This window comes from Scyliorhinus canicula, chromosome 4 (genome assembly GCF_902713615.1).
Source record: "Scyliorhinus canicula chromosome 4, sScyCan1.1, whole genome shotgun sequence".
NCBI lineage: Eukaryota > Metazoa > Chordata > Chondrichthyes > Carcharhiniformes > Scyliorhinidae > Scyliorhinus > Scyliorhinus canicula.
In genome coordinates this window covers 164299313-164320496 of record NC_052149.1, presented here as the reverse complement: position 1 = coordinate 164320496, position 21184 = coordinate 164299313, and the positions used below count along the sequence as shown (strand labels likewise).

Here is a 21184-nt window from a genome sequence, read left to right as displayed (position 1 = left end):
TTAGAGGCCTGCTATGACTTGTTAATGTGTATGACCTTGGAAAATTCCACAAGATCAGAGCGCTGCAGTATCAGTGAGTACTAACCTCTCTGCTCTGTCATTTTGCTGCTTTACTTCCCAGATCAAAAAATTAATCTCGGCAGGATTATAGCCACAGAGATATTTAAGTGCTTCTCATGAATTTAGGCTGTCCCAAATGGTTTACAGACTCTAAAATCACAGGCAGCCTGAGAAGGCAGGTTAAAAACATTTATTTAGTTGCCATTAAGTAAAGGCAATGCAACCTGAAACTCAAAGGTCCCAATCGGACTACCAGAGGTGCCGGTCCTGGGTCAGGTTTACGTGCGCAAGCTGGGTCGACCTCCACCCACTAACGGGGAAGATCATAATTTACAAGTCTCATGGGGGGTTCAATCTACGTGTCCCCAAGGGTCTTGTGAGGGTTATTGTACAGACAATGAAGTACTTTTGAAGTGTCCCTGTCCATATCCGAGGCCAAGTCACCCACATCAAGCTGATCCGGGCATAGGTCTTCCTGACTAAAGGATGGCAGATAGGGTGGTCGAGGCACAGATTCATCCAGTGTGGCTTCCCCTGAAAGGAATTCCCTACCCTTGAGGTTGTCCACGTGCTTCTGCACGGGCCTTTTCCTAGTCCTGACCGTGTAAGAAAACAGTTCCCTTATCGCCACTATAGTCTCTGGGACCCATTGGGCGCCGTCCCCAAAATATCGAACATAGACAGTGTCCCCTGGTTTAAAACCTGTCACATGTTCGGTGATCGTGGTTTTCTGGAGTCCTTGCTTCATTTCTATCTTCCTGCTAAGACCCGGAACGTTAAACTCAGGTGGGTACGGAAGGGTTGGCCCATTAACAATTCGGCCACGCTACCCCGATTGTGACGTGCAGCATTGTTTGGTAGTTGAATAAGAACCATGACAGCTTTGTTTCAAGCGAACTTGTATTTTGTTCTATTTAAACATGTGTTTTGTCTGGTCAGCCAAACCATTTCAGGACAGATGGTACGGAGTGATTTTGAAGTGTTTCACCCCGTTGGCTCTCATAAATACCTGGAACTCCTCGCTGGTAAATGGGGTTCTGTTGTTTGTGACAAGCACCTCTGGAATTCCACAGGTTCTGAATGATTGATGCATTTACTCCATGGTGATTCACAAGTGGAAGGCATTCGATAATGTCCAGCCATTTTGAGTGGACGTCTATAAGGATCAGAATCATTGATCCCATAAATGGCCCAATGAAGTCGGCATGCAAACGCATCCATGGGCATCCGGGTCATTCCCAAGGTTGGAGCAAGGCTGACGGTGGGAGGCTATGGTGTTCCTAGCACGCTGCACATTGCTGTACCGTTCGCTCGATGTCACCGTTGAGTCCTGGCCTTCACACATAGCTCCTCGTGAGCATTTCTATCTTGGAAATACCCATGCATATCTTGTAAGATTGTGTGGTGACCTGGCTGCAGGATGACCACACGAGCACCCCACAGGAGGACACATACTCTGCATTGAGCCCCTGTTGCTTTGTAGATAGGCCCGCAGCTCCTCTGGGGGACTTCCTTGTAACACGGCGTGCAGGACTACGTGGTTACTTTCACCAGCACAGGGTCCCTTCAGGTCTATGTGCAGATTTGTGCGGCTGTCATGAGTAGAGTGTCCATGAAGTTCAAGGTTAATATAACTTTGTCCATTACTGGCAGCAATGTTGTGAGTACTCCTCATCAGTTTCTGGGAAGATGTTCGGTCGGACTGTGGTGACTCTTGGCCATCAAATCTGTTCATGGTATTGCACCATTGGTCATTTTGGTGGTGACTGAGTCAAGCAAGCACTGTCATTAGAGAGTGCCGCTCTCCGGAACGGGGACTGCCCAACACTGTGTACACCACAATCATTGGAAGTCGAGGGCTCCTGGGTCCCATTCTCGCGGGTGAAGTACATTTCTATGGCCCTATTCAGGTCCAAGGCCCGCTCCGCTAATAGTTTTCTGATACGTTGCCATATTGTTGATTCCATACATCAAATGATCTCTCAACATTTCAGGGAGGGATGGACCAAAATCACAATGTTCTGCCAACTTACGAAGATGCGTTAGAAATTCCGTTACCGACTATCCAGGGATTATGCTGGCCATATTGAACCGATACCTCTGCATTATTACATACGTCTTGATGTCACAGTGATTCGTGACAAGTTCTACGAGCTCACTGAAGGATTTCAAGTCCGGGACTGTCAGGTAGGTGAGACTCTTGATTACACTGAATGTCGGGGGCCCCAAAGGTGGTCAGGAGTATTACCTTCTGCCGGTTTTCTCCGCTGATGCCATTTGCCTGGAACAAATACTGCATCAGTTCAGTATACTGGCCCAGTCTTCTATGCCTGAATCAAAGGCAACCAATTTATGCACAGCATGGTCGCATAAACAGCAATTAGATCAATGACCAGATGATCTGTTTTAGGTTTTTCTTTTCTTCAAATTATGTTTTTACAATCATTAGAGGGGGCAGAAGGGGCCTCAGTTTAATACTTCGCCTGGAAGTATCAGGGGAGATAGTAACATGATGATGATGTGCTGGACTAGTAATCCAGTGGACCAGGCTCGTGGTCTGTGTTCCAATCCTACCAAGGTAGCTGGTGGAATTTAAATCCAATTAATAAAACCTGGAATATAAAGCGAGCCTCAGTAATGGCGACCATCAAACTATCATTGATTGTTATAAAGACCCATCTGGCTCATTCACTAATGTCCTCTACCGCACTTATGTATTGCTGAAAAAGGAGACATCTTAAACCCATCAGGGCATTCCCAAGAATACAAAGTAAGTGAAATTGTTAAATTTACACTGTCTGCGGAGAGAGGGCTGATTGGTTCGGAAGTCAGTTCTGATTAGAGGTAGAGGTGTTGACATGGAAAGCGCACCAGTTGATGGTGGTTAACATTTAACTGCCAAGCATTGTTTGAAATTTAAGACAGGCAGTTTGACTCTGATTGGTCAAGGCATTGCTCCAAGGAATGAACCAGCGAATGGTTGTCATTTATTTTGTTTAGGTGAAACAGGTACAATGTGTGTACATGTTCTTTCTGTCTACAATGAACAGGGCTCAATGTATTAATATATCTAGCTTCCAATACACGTAAATGCACCACCCTATGATCACAACTGAAACTTTTGAGGTAACTTGCCCTTCCAGGGTGATCTAAGGGAGACTGGGCACATTTCGGAGCTGAAGGTCTTAGGCCCGCTCATGAGTTTACATGATATACAACTCAAAATGATCTGATAGGATGCATCAGTGACCTTGTAAATAGGCATGATGTGGAGATGCCGGCGTTGGACTGGGGTGAGCACAGTAAGAAGTCTTACAACACCAGGTTAAAGTCCAACAGGTTTGTTTCAAACACGAGCTTTCGGAGCACGGCTCCTTCTTCAGGTGAAGAAGGAGCCGTGCTCCGAAAGCTCGTGTTTGAAACAAACCTGTTGGACTTTAACCTGGTGTTGTAAGACTTCTTACTTGTAAATAGGGCCCAAGCTATTTTCTCACCATGCAAACGTGATGTTGAAATAGGACACACCAAAGCCATTAAAGCATCTCACATATTTGAGCAACGGGTAAAGCAAGCTGTTTCAGGCTGCTACTATACAGTACCAACATGCGTGGTATTTACCACCAACAGGGCGCTGCCAACAAGCCAAGAACACATTCTTCCTGTCACATAAATCAGTAACGTGGTATATGACTTTTAGCGTCAGTGTGATGTTCAGTATGTAAGCCATACACCCAAAGGCTGGCAGATCGTATCAAACAGCATGTACCTCCCCTGTTCACAGCGGGCAAGGTACAGACTGTACCCAACAAGCCCATGTTTGCAAAACTCAAAACATAGTATCCAACATTAGAAGTGATTCTGCAATTGGATAACATTTGCTAAATTATTATTAGTGTGCTAAAAATTACGCTGACAACCACTTTTGAATTGCCAGTTGGGCTCAGAGATATTTCTAGTTTTAAGGACAACACCCTTCTTGTCGACATTTCTAATTTTGCTGATTAATCCTTACTTCCTGAGTTCAGTATCATGCATGAGGACACTGGGAGCTAAGAATGGGAGAATACGCAGCCTTAAATGTGGAGATGAGATCTACACGCAGAGACAATGGAAGCCTATGGGATTTGAAGTATGATACACTTTCTTCATTACCTCAGGGTGCGATCCAACAGCCACTATGCGCCCAAAAGGCAGTGCACCGTGGCTCAGCATGGCAGATAAAATCTGGGAGACCCCGCTCCTGGGATCTACCTGGCTCGCAACACCTCACGAGATCTAACAAGACCTTGTGAGATGTTGCGATGTAAAACCCACCCATTGTGGCTGGAATCACCTTTTAGCAAATCTGCATATTAGAGCAAGACAACTAGTCTCACTTTATTTTTTAAAAATAACTTTAGAGTACCCAGTTTTTCTTCCCCAATTAAGGGGCTGTCACTGCCTCTGTCTGCTGTGGATCCATGTCTGTGAGGTGATCACTGGACTGTGAATCTGCCTTAGGACTAGGTCTCACCAAGATGTGTACATCTCCACTGGTCGAGGGTGTAGGTGAACACCAGTGATGGTCCTTCATTTGAGGATAAGTCTGCTTTCTCCTCCGAGATGATCTGGGGGCTGGGGGGCTCTGTCATCTTCTCAAATAAGTCATCCTGCTTTTGTTTCATATACCTAGAATAGAGAGAAGAGAGAATTAGTCATCGACTAAGCAGGCTCATCCATTAAAGATCACTCATAGTCATTTCTCACATCTTGTCAATGTTTACTGGGTGCATCTTCACTGGCTTGTTGGGGGAGGCCAATCTCGCCTTTCGCACAAGAATGATCCCTACCCTCACCAGTAACCTCTTTGGTCTGCTCTTCAAACATGGAGAGGCACTGCAAGTCCAGGGTTCCCCCTCCTGTCTTAGCTCTCGCCCTTTTGTTATGTGAGACATTGTCCTGCATAAAGACAGATGGCTTGACTGTGAGTTCGATGAATAAAAGAGCATTTCAGAAGCATGTGTATGCTGAGTCATCTCTGGTAAGGGATTAAGACATCAGTTGTGCAGTAAATGAAGTGGTGAGCTTAAACCGGCTGGGACACATATGTTGCTGACATCCCCGAGGATTCCAGCCCTTAGACTGCCTGATATCCTTATGAGAGTGTGAGTTTGCAGTGAGTCGAAGTTTCCCTTACTCTGGCGAAGTGAAGCAGATCATTCATCCTGTTGCAGCACTGCAGGATGGCCCCTGGCAACCACCTCCCAGGCCGAAGTGGTCAGGTGGGAGGACCTCCTTCTCCTAGCCCTTGGAATGAGGACCCCCCGCCTTTCCTAGATGGCTGGAGCAGAGTACTCAGGAAGGCTTCGCTGAATCGGGATGCTAATGGTTTGCTTCTCCTTGGGAACATTGCTATCCTGTCTGACACACATCTGCTAGCAGTGAATAAATGTCTGTGCGGATGCTATTTAAACAAGGCAGCAGGACTTTATCCCCACTAGGTAACGAGCAGGATGGGAGAATCCCTGCCCTCCCTGTCATGAGATTCGCTGGGCGCCTTCTTGATGCATAATTAATGAGCTAAAAGGCAGAAGATCGCATATATTCACCTGTCCCACTGTCCAATGGGAATCATGCCAACTTTCGCGTCCACTATCAGACTTAGTCTCCAGAACAGAAAATTCCACCCTCTGGTTTTATGACAAGTTTAATAAATAATTTTTTAAAAAAAATACATTTAGAGCACCCGACTCATTTTTTCCAATTAAGGGGCAATTTAGCATGTTCAATCCACCTACCCTGCACATCTTTGGGTTGTGGGGGTGAAACCCACACAAACACGGGGAGAATGTGCAAACTCCACACGGACAGTGACCCAGAGCCGGGATCGAACCTGGGACCTCGGCGCCGTGAGACTACCACTGCGCCTAGTTTAATAAATAATAAGAGTAAATTCCATAAATTCTGTGCAGACTACATCTTAGTGAACTTTGTGCATTGAATGGCGGCAACTGTTGTGACACTCACCAGAGAAATATTCCAAATGAGATCCCAACCTGTCCACAAGATGACTGAAGAGCAGTTGTTGAACTCAGTAAAAATTGACAGCAAAGTTGAAATGTTTTCAAGCAAATAAATTAAGAATTCATTGGCCAGCTAGGTTCTATTTTCTGACTGAAGTATCTGAACTATTTTGATAGAATCATTGATTGCCAGCTGCTTGGAGGTGAAGTTCAACGTTCAAACCTGTGGGCCATACCTCTCGACTGTCACATTTTAAATTGGCCCTAAATAGTTGTAGAGGCAGACAAGACTCAAAATCTGACAGGATCAGTTGGTTGCCAGTTATACAAGAGATATGCGCCCCTCATTCCCGCCTCCCAGATACATATCTTAACTTTTCAACACATTGTGCATTATCCAAAGAGCTGCATGGCTGCCTTGCCGGCCGTGGCAATGGTATTCCGTGCCCGTCCATCCCAACCCCACAGCCCACTTCCTGGTCAACCCCCGCTACTCCCTCCAGCCCTGGCAGAAGGCCCAACCCCCCCCTCCCCCCCCCAGGCCAACGGCACGACTGTCAGCAAACTATGGTCACGTTGGACTCCTTCCGTACCCCATCCCTCTCTCCCTCATCAGCCACGGTGCCAATTTAACGATTTTTAAACCTCGCCATCGGGAATTCGCCCAGTTAAGGCGGAGAATCGCGGGGCCCTGGAGAATATCGGGTCAGGCCCTCTAATGACATGCCAACGGCATTTACTGTATGTGCATTCTGGATTTCATTGTCGCAGCTGTAGAAGCATCAGAGAATTGTGTTTCGGCATGAGCCTGGAGCCCGCCATGATTTCATCGTCAAAACCGATTCTCCGCCCAATCGCATTTCCCGATTCCAGCGTCAGCCGACAGAGAATCCCGCCCATGCTTTTCCCCTGGTGTGCAACATAACATGACAACAAAATTAAGCCTTACCTATCAGAATCTAATTAAATATTGGTGGTATCGTCAAGCATGCAACAAAAATTGCTCTATCCCCTGTGACTGACATTGAAAGTAAATAGAAAATAATTTGTGTTATGTGTGATGACACAAGGTTACAATTGTGTTCTTTACCAGCCATAATCGGCACTGTCACTAAAAGTGCCAAATAGAGTCCCAAATCTGATCTGAAAGGCTGCTATTTATATTAGCAACTAGTGTGATGATTAAAAAGCTGAGGCGGTTAGAAATGTGGCCTTGGCTGTCCTGTGAATTATGTAAATATTCCTACAATATATCAAATGGAAAACAAAATTCAGGAACATTTTTATAAAAACATTTCTGCTTAACACATTTACTAACAGGCTGGTCTTCAGATGGTCTCTGATGCCACACTATTTTAGGCTCTGTGAATGGGGGACAGAGGGGAATGTCCAATTTGGTGCCTTCACTCTCTTGGTTGTGTCCTTGTCCTTATGGTTGACCATGCATTCCCGAGGGCCTGCGGATACCATCAGGAACTGCTTTGTCTTACCTAATTTAATTTAGTTACACAAAACCAATACTATTAATGTTGGCTTGCTTGTTCTGGGTAAACTGAAGCACAATGGAAAATTACAAACCAAACTAATGAGTGAAAATGTATTCTGGGGCCAAACAATGACACCGTTGTTCGTTGTTTTCTTTTTTGCAAACAAATACTGGAAAACAAATCAAATGTGCAGAGAATGCTAGACAGTTGGAAATTTAAAAGCTTACAGGTCTATAAAATAACAATTGAAATTAATTTTGCCATAATATCCTTATGGCATACAGAAACAATACAGAGATAAACAGTTAGTCACACGACAAATGCTGTCAAACCAAAGGGACAGATTTGTATTCCGGCTAACACTGTGAACAACACGTTCACCAATTCCCCACTGCTGCATGACATGGCTAGAATTTTAAAGGCCATATGTTATCAGGAGTTCCTGGCTCAGCTAACACATTCCTGTTTACCAAAAGTGGTTGTTTTTCTCCAATTTGCTTTTCCTATCCTCAACTCCTCTGTTGAAGGCAGTGATTCATACAGCAGGATGCTTCCATAGATGCTAATGAATCCCTGATGCCCCAAACTCCCAACAACAGCTTAACGCTAGAGGTGTGATTTATAATTAAAATGTGAGAGTCCATTTGCAAACTTTATTCATGCTCACGGTGCTGCATTTAATTGTTTGATCCTTTTTTAAAATAAATTTTTGTGTACCCAATTCATTTTTTCCAATTTAAGGGGCAATTTAGCGTAGCCAATCCACCTAACCTGCACATCTTTGGGTTGTGTGGGGGAGGGGAAGCCGACGCAGACACGGGGAGAATGTGCAAACTCCACACAGACAACGAACCAGAGCTGGGATCGAACCTCGGACCTCGGCCACGTGAGGCAGCAATGCTAACCAATGCGCCACCGTGCTGCCTAATTGGTTAATCCTTAACAATGTCCACACATAGGTGGCATGTGGCACAATGGTTAGCACTGGGACTGCAGCGCTGAGGACCCGGGTTTGAATTCCGGCCCTGGGTCACTGTGTGGAGTTTGACATGCTCCCCATGTCTGCGTGGGTTTCACCCCCTACAACCCAAAAATGTGCAGATTAGGTGGATTGGCCACACTAAACTGCCTCTTAATTGGAAAAAAAAAGAATAATTGGGTACTCTAAATTTATTTAAAAAACAATGGCCGCACATTGACTGTCCATTTTTAATAAAACCAGCAGTCACAATTAATTTAATTTTTTAAGATATTGTCCAATTTCTTCCTTTTGCTGCCCTTGAAGACAGGTATCTTGCTGCGTAAAGCTTCATAAGTGACGTAGTTACCAACGTTATCACAGTTTAGAATTTCTGTGCCTCCAGCTTCTTGCAGGGATCTCCTTGACACATTTCCAGGTTATCAAAATCTGGTGCCATACAAATGCTGCCCAGTCACTGATACCTCGTTTGCTAAATAGTCCAATTATATCAATTTTGCCACAGGTGAGGTCTCTCAAACCCTGCCGGCTTCACCACAATGCTGGATTTCCTTCGGCCCTGAGCCTTTGATTGTATTCATGTGGCAGTTAAGACACCCAAAGACCCGCCAGGCATCTTCATTAATTAGAATGGCTTCCACTCCATCCAGTTAGTTTGTGACCACTCCAGGATGCTGTGCATATCTGTATCAGATATCCAGGGAGCTACCATAACTTCTTCACTCTTCACCAATCATATCTGCCACAGGTGTTCTCTCCACCCTACCAGCTAAGTAGATCTTGGAGTGTCCAGTACCTTCTGACAAGAATTCTCAACCACTGTTCCTGTCTCCAGCACACGCAACTGCTTCTGCTCACATGATGTGCTCCTCGTCATGTGCAAACTATCTCTACTGTAGGGCCCACTGAGGTGTGCGTATCGGGGCTGGTGGATAGTGCAAAGGAGGCTCACCTTCAGAGTGCTCATCCTCCTCTGAGTACTACATACCTTAGTTCCTCATTATTTTCATAGAGGACCTGTACGAGATGAAGGAAATTAGTTAGTGCAGCCATTGAGAGAGGGTGCAAATTCAGCATTACACATACAGTTATGTATCAATTCAGCTTCAGTGACTGTTTAGTGCCAAGTGGCATGGTCACATGTTATGATTCATATCTAATTCTGCCTCTGGAGCAGCCCCACCTTTCCAGTGGAGATGCCCAGAGTTTGTGCCAGCCTGTCAACCACCAGGGTGACCTCCTCCATTGCAGGGAAGGTGGCAATGGCTGTTTGTCCATAGCCAGTTCTCCACTGGAGCTGTGGGCTCTCATCTCCTACAATAAAAAACATATGAGTGTGAGAAGTGGCAGATGGAACGGTAAAATTCATGGAGGGTAATTGTGAGGGATGGGTACAATAGGGTAAGTACCTGTGAGTATTGTCTGTTGATGTGGAAAATTGTGGAAGAGCATGGAGAGAAGGGTATGTGTGGAACGACAAATTGTGTTGGGCAGAGGAGTTCTGTGCAAGAATACCATGTGGAGTTTGCACATTCTCCCCGTATTTGCGTAGGTTTCGCCCCCACAACCCAAAAGATGTGCAGGGTAGGTGGATTGCCCCTTAATTCGAAAAAAATGAATTGGGCACTCTAAGATAGGTTCTTGATTAATAAGGGGATGGGAGAAGGCAGGAGAATGGGGATGAGGAACGTTTCAGCCATGATTGAATGGCGAAGCAGGTTCAATGGGCCGAATGGCCTAGATCTGCTCCTGGGGCCAGTTTAGCTTAGAGGGCTGGTTTAGCTCAGTGGGCTAGACAGCTGGTTTGTAATGCAGAACAAGGCCAGCAGTGCGGGTTCAATTCCCGTACCAGCTTACCTGAACAGGCGCCAAATGTGGTGACTAGGGGCTTTTCACAGTAACTTCATACGTGTGACAATAAAAGATTATTATTATATGTTATGATCTTATTATTCATTCCCCAGTTTCACCCTTTAAGGATCAATGCTCACTTTAGATTTTCTTTGCCTTTTTATAATACTTGTAGAAGCTTTTACTGTCTGTTTTAATATTTCTTGCTAGCTTTCCCCTATACTCCAGTTTCTCCCTATTTATTATTTTAGGAGTCATCCTTGGCTGGTTATCAAAACTTTCCCAATCTACCACCCTGCCTGCCGATCATCACAGCATTATATGCTTTTTCTTTCAACTTGATGTCTGCTTTAATTTCCTTAGTTAGCCACAGATGGTTCATCTTTCTGGTAGAGTCTTTCTTCCTGAATGGAATATCCACATGATTCATCTCAACAAGTCCCTCTGGTAGTGTGTTCTACATTCTAACTAATCCCTGGGTAAAGAGAATTCTCCATCACATATTCTCACACAAATCTGGGTTGGTAACATGGTACAATCATTTTCTGTCGAGAATAATCTGTAGCAGTCAGTAGGAAAGCTGCTAAACTGTGATCCAGTGATTAAATCAGTGCCCACATATTACTGCCATGGACAAAATAAACAGACATTATGCTCCAAAAATGCAGATTTATTTTGGAGTCAGTGGGAGAGAACAAGATTTTCTGCATTTCTCAGCTTGTCAGTGCAGGAAGAGATTGGGGTGTGGGGGGAGCATTTTTAAATGTCGCCCCAATTTCTTGACCCTCCAGAATTCCCCAAATTACCAATTGTGGTTCCTTGAGCCCCACCCCGACCCCACCTCATAAGGACAGGGCGTGTCCAGGTCCACTCCCCAACAGGGGCAACCTGGCACTCGGACAGCTTGGCATTGCCATGCTGGCACCCTGACAGTGCCACCAGGGCCAGGATGGGCAGGGCATAGGGCCCGGGCAGGCACAGGAGGCCACACAACGTTGGCGCCTTGGCCATCGCGCGTGCAACGCTCTTACCACCTCCAGGTTTGCCGACTAGGGGGCATAGCTGACGGTGGCAAGAACAACTTGTCCCACCTCCATAACCACCCCCCCACCCCAGCCGACCACCTTGTCCCATGTGCACCCTCCCTGCATCAACAGTGGTGTTCCGGTCCGCCCAGCGGGTGTCACCGGATGGGACCCATCACTTCCTCCTCCCTTTGGGTGCCAGATGGCCCTAGGCTACTCCTTGGGACTGGGGTGCAGCCGGAGCAAGCTCCGGGAGCTCTCCCGCCACCTGGTACAACCAGCCCTGGAGACCTGCTCTCATCTCGACCAGGATCTCCATGCATGCCTCCCTCCTGCCCACCTCCTTCTGGCACTAGCTCAGGTCAGCTAGCGCCCGGACAATGCCATCAACATCTGCAGCCACGACCCATTGTGACTGGGCCAAGCTCTGGAGTGCCGCTGTAATGTTCAGGTGGCCCTGGTACATAGCTGCCTGTGACAGGGCAGCCCTGCCCTTGCCTCAGTGATCACCCACACAGAGTGCCCCAAGCCTTGGTTATCCTGACTCATGGCCGATTCCTCACCCCCAGAAGCCTCTTCACTAACATGCCCAACCAAGGTGAGTTTCTCTGCGATGGTGTAGGGTGTTGGAGATAACTGTGACAGAAATTCGGTGCCTTCGCCGGACTTTGCTCTGGGGTGTTGTGGGCTGGCATCTGGCAGTTTGTGTTGCTGTCCATTGCTGCCTTATTGCTGGTATTGGTGTGGCCTGGGGCAGGGGGCTCCAGAAGGGCCCGCCTCATCACCAGGCGATCCTGCAAAACATAAGACATGAAGCATGGTTAGGTCATGGGTTGGGGTGCTGTGGGGGTGTTGGGGTGCTGTGGGGGTAGTGGCTGTGGTGTGGGGGTGGTGGGATGGTGGTGTTGGGGTGGTGGGCGTTGAGCCGCACGTGCTTTAGGGACTCGGCAACTTGAAGGGGTCTCATTTATTTGCCCAATGCCGACCTCTGGCTCGACAGCTTTTCTCCGGGCCCACTCTAGTGCCTGGCGCTCCGTAACGGTGAGTGGCCGAAGGTCCAGCGGTCCCCCTCCGGTCTTCTGTCTCTCCCTGCCGTTGTCACTGCCTTCTCCTTGGGAGATAGGGATAGACAGAAAGTGCAAAATGTTAGGCAGTCGGACACGTGCGTCACAGGAAGTGTGCAACTGGTGGCTTTTGTGGCCAGGTCAACCGGCCATGGTGTGTAGTATAAGTGCTGGCATGTGGTGCAGGGTGGGGTGCGAACTGACTGCAGGCGGGTGGGATTCGGTCACCCATTGGGTGGGGGGGTGAAGCACGGGTTGGTGGCAGAGGCACAGTCCTGGCTACTCACCCTGGCTGCCCTGAGGATGTCATGCAGCTTCTTCCGGCACTGCTGGCCGGTCTTGGCAGTGGGGCCCATGGCGCTCATGACCTCTGCCACCTGCGCCCAGGCCCGGTGTACGGTGACTGGTGGCAGCTTCTTTCCCACTCCGGGGAACAGGGCAAACCACCTCTCCTCCATGGCTCCATCAGGGTCTCCAACCCCACATCCATGAACCAGGGTGCCACTCTTCGTGCTGCCATCTTGTTGGCTGGGATGCGTGTGTGTGGGGACTGGAGTGCTGATATGCGGGTGCAGCTTATCAACCTCTTGAGTGCCAATCCTGACGCCGATGAATCAGACACTGCTTGTCATTGGAATGGCTCGTGTTCCACCTGGTGCTAGTGCTAGTTCAATAACGGATCATGAATTGCTCCGGGACTGGCGCCACTTTAGTGGTCGTAGAAGTCCACCGATTCTGTCCCGGCATCAACACAATTAGTTGCTGAAACTGGGAATATCCTCCCCTTATCTTTCCTTCACATATGCCTTCAGATTTATGTTCTGAACAAGACAAAATCAGAGGAAAAGGTTGTTGTGAAAAGCAAGGCTATCAACATTTCATTTTAGTATGCTTGTGACAATGTATATCTGCTGATTTAAGACAAGGAAATCATTTTTATGAATGCAACAACAAATATTTCTCAATTGAGAAGTGTGTCGTAATTCTAAACCATAGCTGAATGTTGAATAAAAACCTGTTTGAGAATCAGCATCAAATGGGCTATACATAAAAGGCAACACGGGCAGCACGGGGGCACAGTGGTTAGCCCTACAGCCTCATGGAATATTCTAACTGCAACAAATAAACTAACAGCGCCCCGGTTCGCGGATGCAGAGTCGGAGACCCTGATGAAGCCATGGAGGAGAGGTGGATTGCCCTGTTCCCCGGAGTGGGAAAGAAACTGCCACCCGCCGCCGTACACCGGGCCTGGGGCAGCACAGTAGCACAGTGCTTATCACTATTGCTTCACAGCTCCAGGGTCTCAGGTTCGATTCCGGCTTGGGTCACTGTCTGTGTGGAGTCTGCCCGTTCTCTCCGTGTTTGCATGGGTTTCCTCTGGGTGCTCCGGTTTCCTCCCACAAGTCCCGAAAGACGTGCTATTAGGTAATTTGAACATTCTGAATTCTCCCTCTGTGTACCCGAACAGATGCCGGAATGTGGTGACGGGGGGCTTTTCATAGTAACTTCATTGAAGTGTTGATGGAAGCCTACTTGTGACAGTAAAGGTTATTATTATTATTATAAAATGGACAAATTCACACCCCCTGCCTGCGCACCATGAGGTAAGGGGTTATCTTATATTTAATTTCAAATCCAACCTTTCATGCTTCAGCAATTAGATAGCATGCCTTAAATTTAGTTACCACAGTGTTACAAAAAAGCAGAACTGAGCTCCAAGCTTCAACTTTTAGTTCAAACTTGTTAAACAACCAGTGACTTACTCCTAACTATTTTCTTTTAGCAGGTTTTATTATAGATACATAGAAGCAGATAAATGGCAAGTAGATACACTTAAGAGCAAATCATTAACGTCCACAGTTTACTGCTAAGGCTCCCTGCAGTAAGCAGTGATGTTGTGCAGCTCCACTCATACCTGCTTCATTGTCATTCTGTAAGCACTCATACTTAATATGTGGAGAATAGATTAATTCCATGGGCCTTACATTTTCACTGCTCAGAAAGGGAGAGTTCAGCAATTCAATCTAGTATTTTTGTTTCAGTCAGAACCTTGTTGTGCATGATACAATTATTCCATAATAATGAACCACCTTACTCCCAACGCCAATTACAAATAGCAATAGGAGTACATATTTTAAATTAACATCTTGAGTGAAAAAACAGATTATATATTTTATACATAATGATGAAGAAACCCACTGATGTTTCAGTAAAATCAATGTGTTTTTGATCCTAGCAAATATGGTGGCAATCCATTTAAATCAGCAGTAATTTAGAAGCCCTTTTGCGCTTTGTTGGGGGGTGAACTTCCTTAAAAGGCATTTCTGAAGTAAACCATCGAGTATTATTTAAGGGCGGCACAGTGGAACATGGTAGGGTGGCACAGTGGTTAGCACTGCTGCCTCACAGCTCCAGGGATGTGCAGGTTAGGTGGGATTAAGGGGATAGGGCAGGGGAATGGACCTAGGAAGGGTGCTCTTTGCAAGGGTTGGTGCAGACCCGATGGGTTGAATGGCCGCCATCTGCACTATAGGCTTCGATGATTCTAGGTATGGTCTCATAACACCAGGGATAATCTCCAGGATACGGGTTCAATTCCAGCCTCGGGAGACTGTGTGGAGTTTGCACGTTCTTTCCATGTCTGCCTGGGTTTCCTCCGCGTGCTCCGGTTTCCTTCCACAGTCCAAAGGTGTGCAGGTTAGGTGGATTTGCCATGCTAAATTGCCACTTAGTGTCCAAAAGGTGGGGTTACTGGGTTATGGGGATAGGGTGGAGGCTTAAGTAGGATGCTGTTACCAAGGACCGGTGCAGACTCAATGGGTCAAATGGCCTCCTTCTGCACTGTAGGGATTCTATGATTCTATGATTCTAAATAGAGAGAGACGGCAGAATTCTGCAGTAGAAAAGGATCATGAATAACTGAATAAGAAACAGAAAATGCTGGATACAGGCAGCAGGTCTGGCAGTATCTGTGGAGAGAGAAAAAGTTAATGGGCTGGATTCTCCGCTGTTGGGATTCTCCATTTCGCCGGCAGCCCGGGGATTTCCCGACGGCGTTGGCCTTTCCCCCAATGCTAAACCACACGGGGAGATGGAGAATCCCGGGGGCACGCTGCACCAGAAATCTGGGGCAGGATTCTCCCGTACCCAGTGGGGTGGGGGGTCCCAGTGGGACGGAGTGGCGTGAACCACTCCAGCGTTGGGCCACCCCAAAGGTGCAGAATCCTCCGCACCTTCAGGGGCTAGGCTCGCCCCGGAGTGGTTGGCACTCCGCCGGCCGGTGGGATAGGGGCTTGGTGCCATGCCAAATGGCAGCAAAGGGCCTCCGCCGGCCGGCACGAGTTGGCGCATGCGCGGGAGCACCATTGCGTGCTGGTGTCATCCTCGCGCATGCACGCCAAGGTTCGTCTCCGCATCGGCCATCGCGGAGGACCACAACGGCCGATGCGGAGTAATAGAGTGCCCCCACGGCACAGGCCTGCCCGCGGATTAGTGGGTCCCGACCGCGGGCCAGGCCAGCGTGGGGGCACCTCCCGGGGCAAGATCCCCCCGCGAATCCCGAGAAACCCTGGAGCCCGCCTGCGCCGCCAGGTCCCGCCGGTTAGGGACCTACTCTGATTTATGCTGGCGGGACTGGCTACAGACGGGCAGGACTTTGGCCCATCGCGGGCCAGAGAATTCGAGTGGCTCCGGCGTCCATTGAGTCACGCCAGACCCCGCCATTCTCCGAGGCGGTCGGCGCGACTCACGTCGGGCCAGTTTTTGGGGGGCAGAAGAATTCGGAGGACGTCAGGGCAGGATTCACGCCGACCCCGTGATTCTCCCACCCGACGGGGGGTCGGAGAATCCCGCCCCTGGTGCGGTGGGATGGAGAATTCTGCCCAATGTTTCGAGTCTATTGAATATGGACTCAAAACGTTAACTCTGTTTCTCTCTCCACAGATGCTGCCAAATCTGCTGAGTTTAGCCAACATTTTGTTTTATTTCAGATTTCCTGCATGTGCAGTATTTTTCTTTTATTATCATGAATAACAAAATCAGCAAGAATTTAGGAAGGTAAATGCAATGGTTAGCCGTTATTGCTGGAGTATAAATATAGGGAAATCTTGCAGGGCATTATGAGACCATACCTAGAATCATAGAAGCCTACAGTGCAGAAGGAGGCCATTCAACCCATCGGATCTGCACCAACCCTTGAAAACAGCACCCTTCCTAGGGACATTCCCCTGCACTATCCCCTTCATCCCACCTCACCTGCACATAACCGAACACTAACGGGAAATTTAGCATGGCAAATTCACCTAACCTGCAGATCTTTTTGTGAACCCAGAGCACCCAGAGGAAACCCACGCAGGCACAGGGAGAAAATGCAAACTCCACACAGCCACCCAAGGCCAGAATTGAACCCTGGTCCCTGGCGCTGAGAGGCTAGCTGTGCACAGTTTTAGTCCCTTTATTTTTGGGAGGCATACTTGTTTTGGAGGCAGTTCAGAGAAGGTTCACTGGGCTGATTCCTGGGATGATGGGTTTGTGTCATGAGGAAATGTTGAGCAGGTTAGACCTATACTCATTGGAGTTTAGAAGAATGAGAGGTGATCTTATGAAACCTGTAATATTCTGAGAGGTCTGGCAGGGCAGAGGCTGTGAGGATGTTTCCTCTTGTGGGGAAGTCTAGAACTGGGGGGCATACTTTCAAACTAAGGGGTCTGCCATTTAAGATGGAGATTAGGAGGAATTTCTTCTCTTAGAAGCATACAGTTCTTTGGAATTCCCTTCCCCAACAAGCATTGAAGGCCGGTTGATTGAATATATTCAAGATTGTGATAGACAAATGTTCGACCAACAAGGGGAGGGGAAGGGGGGGCGTGGTGCAGATAGAAAAGTGGAGTTAAGGCTGCAATCCCATGAGCGATGATCCTATTGAATGGTGGAGCAGGCGTGAGAGGTCAAATGGCCTACTCCCACTCCTAGATTTTGTGTTCTTTGGCTCTTATGCAGATATAAAAGGTTTCAGGTTTGATTCCTCAAACCAACACAATGCTGCCCATAGCTGGTTCTGAATAAAGACATTTGAATCTTTCCCCGAACAATTGGTTAAGTGAAATATACCATTGGTATAAATTAATAATTCCATGTTAAATCTATTTTTGGATTTGTGACTCAGCATCTGTAACCTGCCTTTTGTAAGGGGCGATGAAAGGATTCCATGCCGAGTTGTAGAGAAAAACAAAACTTATTTTATTTAACACATTAACAATTATGTACAGCTCTAGCCATAACCCTAACCCTAACTATAACCCTAATGTAGTACCCTACTCGGTCTTCTCTAGTCGGTGCCTGACCACCGACTCAATACAAAGACATATGAAATTAGCTTAGGGTTCCCCGCCCCCTTATCGTATTTTGCAATGGGGCAGTGGATCATCCTTACCCCGTAAGGCCCGTGAGGGTTATAACAATGCTTAAACACCTAGGGCGCGATTCTCTGCAAATGCGGTGAGTCGTAAAGGCTGCCGTGAAACTGGGCGTGTTTCACGGCAGCCTCCCCACCCCCTCCCGGGACCCGATTCTCCCCCCCAGGCGGGGCTAGCAGCGGGGCCCCGTGAAGCACGGCATCGCGGGCTTAGCGACCGTCGCTAAGTCCGCGTGCCAAGCGTCACGCCGGCTGACGCGCACGATGATGTCAGCCGCGGATTGGACGGCTCCAACCCACGCATGCGCAGCGCCGTCATCTCCCTCGGCCGCCCCGCGGACTGATCCTGCGGGCGGCGGAGGGAGATCGCGGGCCCATGCCCCCCTTGGCACGGCCGTGGTACTGCCGTGCCAATCGGGGCCCTGGATGCCCAGAACGGGCATGTTGCGGCCATTTTTACGACGGCAGCAAGCAGGTGTGTTTGCTGCCGTAAAAACGGCCGTAAAGGCCCGGGAACTCGGCCCATCGGCCTGGGGAGAATCGCTGTTCACCGTAAAAAGCGGCGATTCATGTCGTGGGGCGGCCGTGGGGTGGGGAGAATAGCGGGAGGGCGTGAAAAATGTCGGGGACGCTCTCCCGCTATTCTCTGACCCGTCGTGGGCAGCGGTGAATCGCGGACTACCGTTTCCTATTTGGTGGTGGATTGCTTTTGAAACCCCTGCCTCATTCCTTTGTAGTCCTTTTGTGTCAGTCTCCATCAATCACACTGACAGGTTGATATTGTAAAGTAGCGCAGTTAAGGCTCTTTAATCCAAAGAGCAGGTCAGATTCTATAAATCTTAAATTTAAAGTTATACGGGCTTTACAAACAATTAATTGTAGTCAGGCTGAGCATGATTATTACCAGCTGCTGAACTGCAATGACTAATTTTCCTTAAATGTAATTATACAAATAGATTCTGAGTGCCAAGTCAGAAATTAAGCTCTATGGTGACTACAAACATTTGTTCTATGAAAGTAAGAAACTCATTTTGTTACAGGCAGTAATTTCACTCTAAAAGGACTGTCATTCCATTCCTTCACATGGTAATTTACTTGGAATACTGGGCAACTTCGCTATATGCAATTACATTCTAAACTGATGCTACAGCATCCAGGTCTTTGAACTATTAAATACTATGGCTTCAGTAAAGTACTTATTAATTACCATCACATAAAAAGGATATGGAAAACATATACTTGGGACAATTTACTTGTACGATAACGCACCCATTTACCAGCAGTGAAAATCTTCATCTATAAACAGTTCGTTTACAAAAAATCTAGCTGCTTCAAAGGAAACAAGATTTGGCATTGTAACTGCTTTCCAATACCTGGACATAAATATTTGAATCTGTAATTAGAGCCTCCCAGGGCAAATAATCATTTTCTGTTACGTACTTAAAATTTTCCCTCAATCTCAAAACCACAATATAAATACAAACATATTAACAATGAGAGACAGGAAAATTCCATCTGGTCAAGCCAGACTGTCCCACACAATTGGGGTGCCTTGTGTATCACAATATATTGACTCTGCCCATGTAAAACCTTGCGATTTCATTGAAGAGATAAAATAATTATATAGAAACCTAGGTCAGTTTAGAATATCCAGGAAACTCCGCTCCAACCCCCTTAGGCGCTTGAAACCAGTCAAAATGATCACTCTGGCTCTGATAATGCCATTCAGTGCCTGTGCTTTTGTACAAGATGATCTCTGTCCCAGCCAGAAACCCTTCCAGTTCTTCTTTGAAGGAGCTGGTTATGAACCGGCAGTGGGTTCCAGAGATTCCCTGCGCTCTGGGATACGAACTAAATAATGGCTTTCGGGCAGCACGGTGGCTAACATTGTGGCTTCACAGCTCCAGGGTCCCAGGTTCGATTCCCAACTTGGGTCACTGTCTGTGCGGAGTCTGCACGTTCTCCCCATGTCTGAGTGGGTTTCCTCCGGGTGCTCCAGTTTCCTGCCACAGTCCAAAGGCATGCAGGTTAGTTGGAGTGGCCATGCTAAATTTCCCTCAGTGTCCAAAAAGGTTAGAGTGGTTATTGTCTTACAAGGATAGGGTGGAAGTGAGGGCTTAAGTGAGTCGGTGCAGATTCGATGGGCCGAATGGCCTCCTTCTGCACTGTATGTTCTATGTTTAAGCTAGATCTTACATTATACAACTTAAAATTGAGGACCCCAATCCTCCCTAATATATTTAGTTAAACTGTTCACTCAAACACAATGAAAGCTCAGGTGGACGAGCAATGCAGAAACGTCATTAAGACCATGTGCCAAATATCTTTGATAATCTGACCTCACATTCATTTCTGATTTATAAATTGTCACCATCAAAGCAAATAATTTTTTAATTTTGAGCTTTTATTTTTCTTTCTTTTTTCCAGGTTTGAACATCAAGGATTAGATTTTCGATTTACCACCTGTGCATAAAACTGGAACTTCAGATCCTCTTCCTAGAACCTGCACTATTTTCTCTTCAATTGTATGACAGTTGGGCATTTTCTATAATGAATGTTCAATCCGCGAAACTGGTGCTATCGCTCTAATCCCATGGACAATCCAGTGTGTGGATACATCCATCAAATACCTCAATGCAGCTCACTTGGCCTGCAGAAGTACACAATTGACAAAGGAAATGAAATCAACATGATTCTACAGCATTCATGTCTTTCAACTACTAAATACTAAAATATTATGGCTTCAATAAGGTACTTATTAATTACCATCACATAAAAAGGATATGGAAAACATACAGGTGGACAATTCACTTCACGTGATAATGCCCCCATTTATCAGCAGACTTCAGTGAAACTGTACATCTGCAAACAATTTGTTTGCATCAAATCTAAATGCTTCAGGGCAGCACGGTGGCCTAGTGGTTAGCACGGCTGCCTCATGGCGCTGAGGTCCCAGGTTCGATCCCGACTCTGGATCACTGTCCGTGTGGAGTTTGCACAATCTCCCCGTGTCTGCGTGGGTTTCGCCCCCACAACCCAAAAATGTGCAGATAGGTGGATTGGCCATGCTAAATTGCCCCTTAATTGGAAAAAATAATTGGGTAATCTAAATTTAAAACAATAAATAAATAAATCTAAATGCTTCAAAGGCAATAAGCCTTGGCATTTTAATTGCTTTCCAATACCTGGACGTAAATATTTTAATCTGCAATTAATGCTTATCAGGACATTTTAATTCCCATTGTACTCTCCAGATTAATATTATGGTAATGAATGGAGGAATTTCTGGGGTATTGTATTGGG

At 47.0% G+C, this 21184-nt stretch overlaps 1 long non-coding RNA gene across 1 annotated transcript; it reads left to right on the top strand.

Annotated features, from left to right (window-relative positions):
- The first annotated feature begins 1733 nt into the window (after nucleotides 1–1733).
- LOC119965137 lies at nucleotides 1734–20579 on the top strand. Its single transcript, XR_005460438.1, has 2 exons — nucleotides 1734–2247; nucleotides 20309–20579. It is a non-coding gene; the product is annotated as an uncharacterized LOC119965137 (long non-coding RNA).
- The last annotated feature ends 605 nt before the right edge of the window (nucleotides 20580–21184 follow it).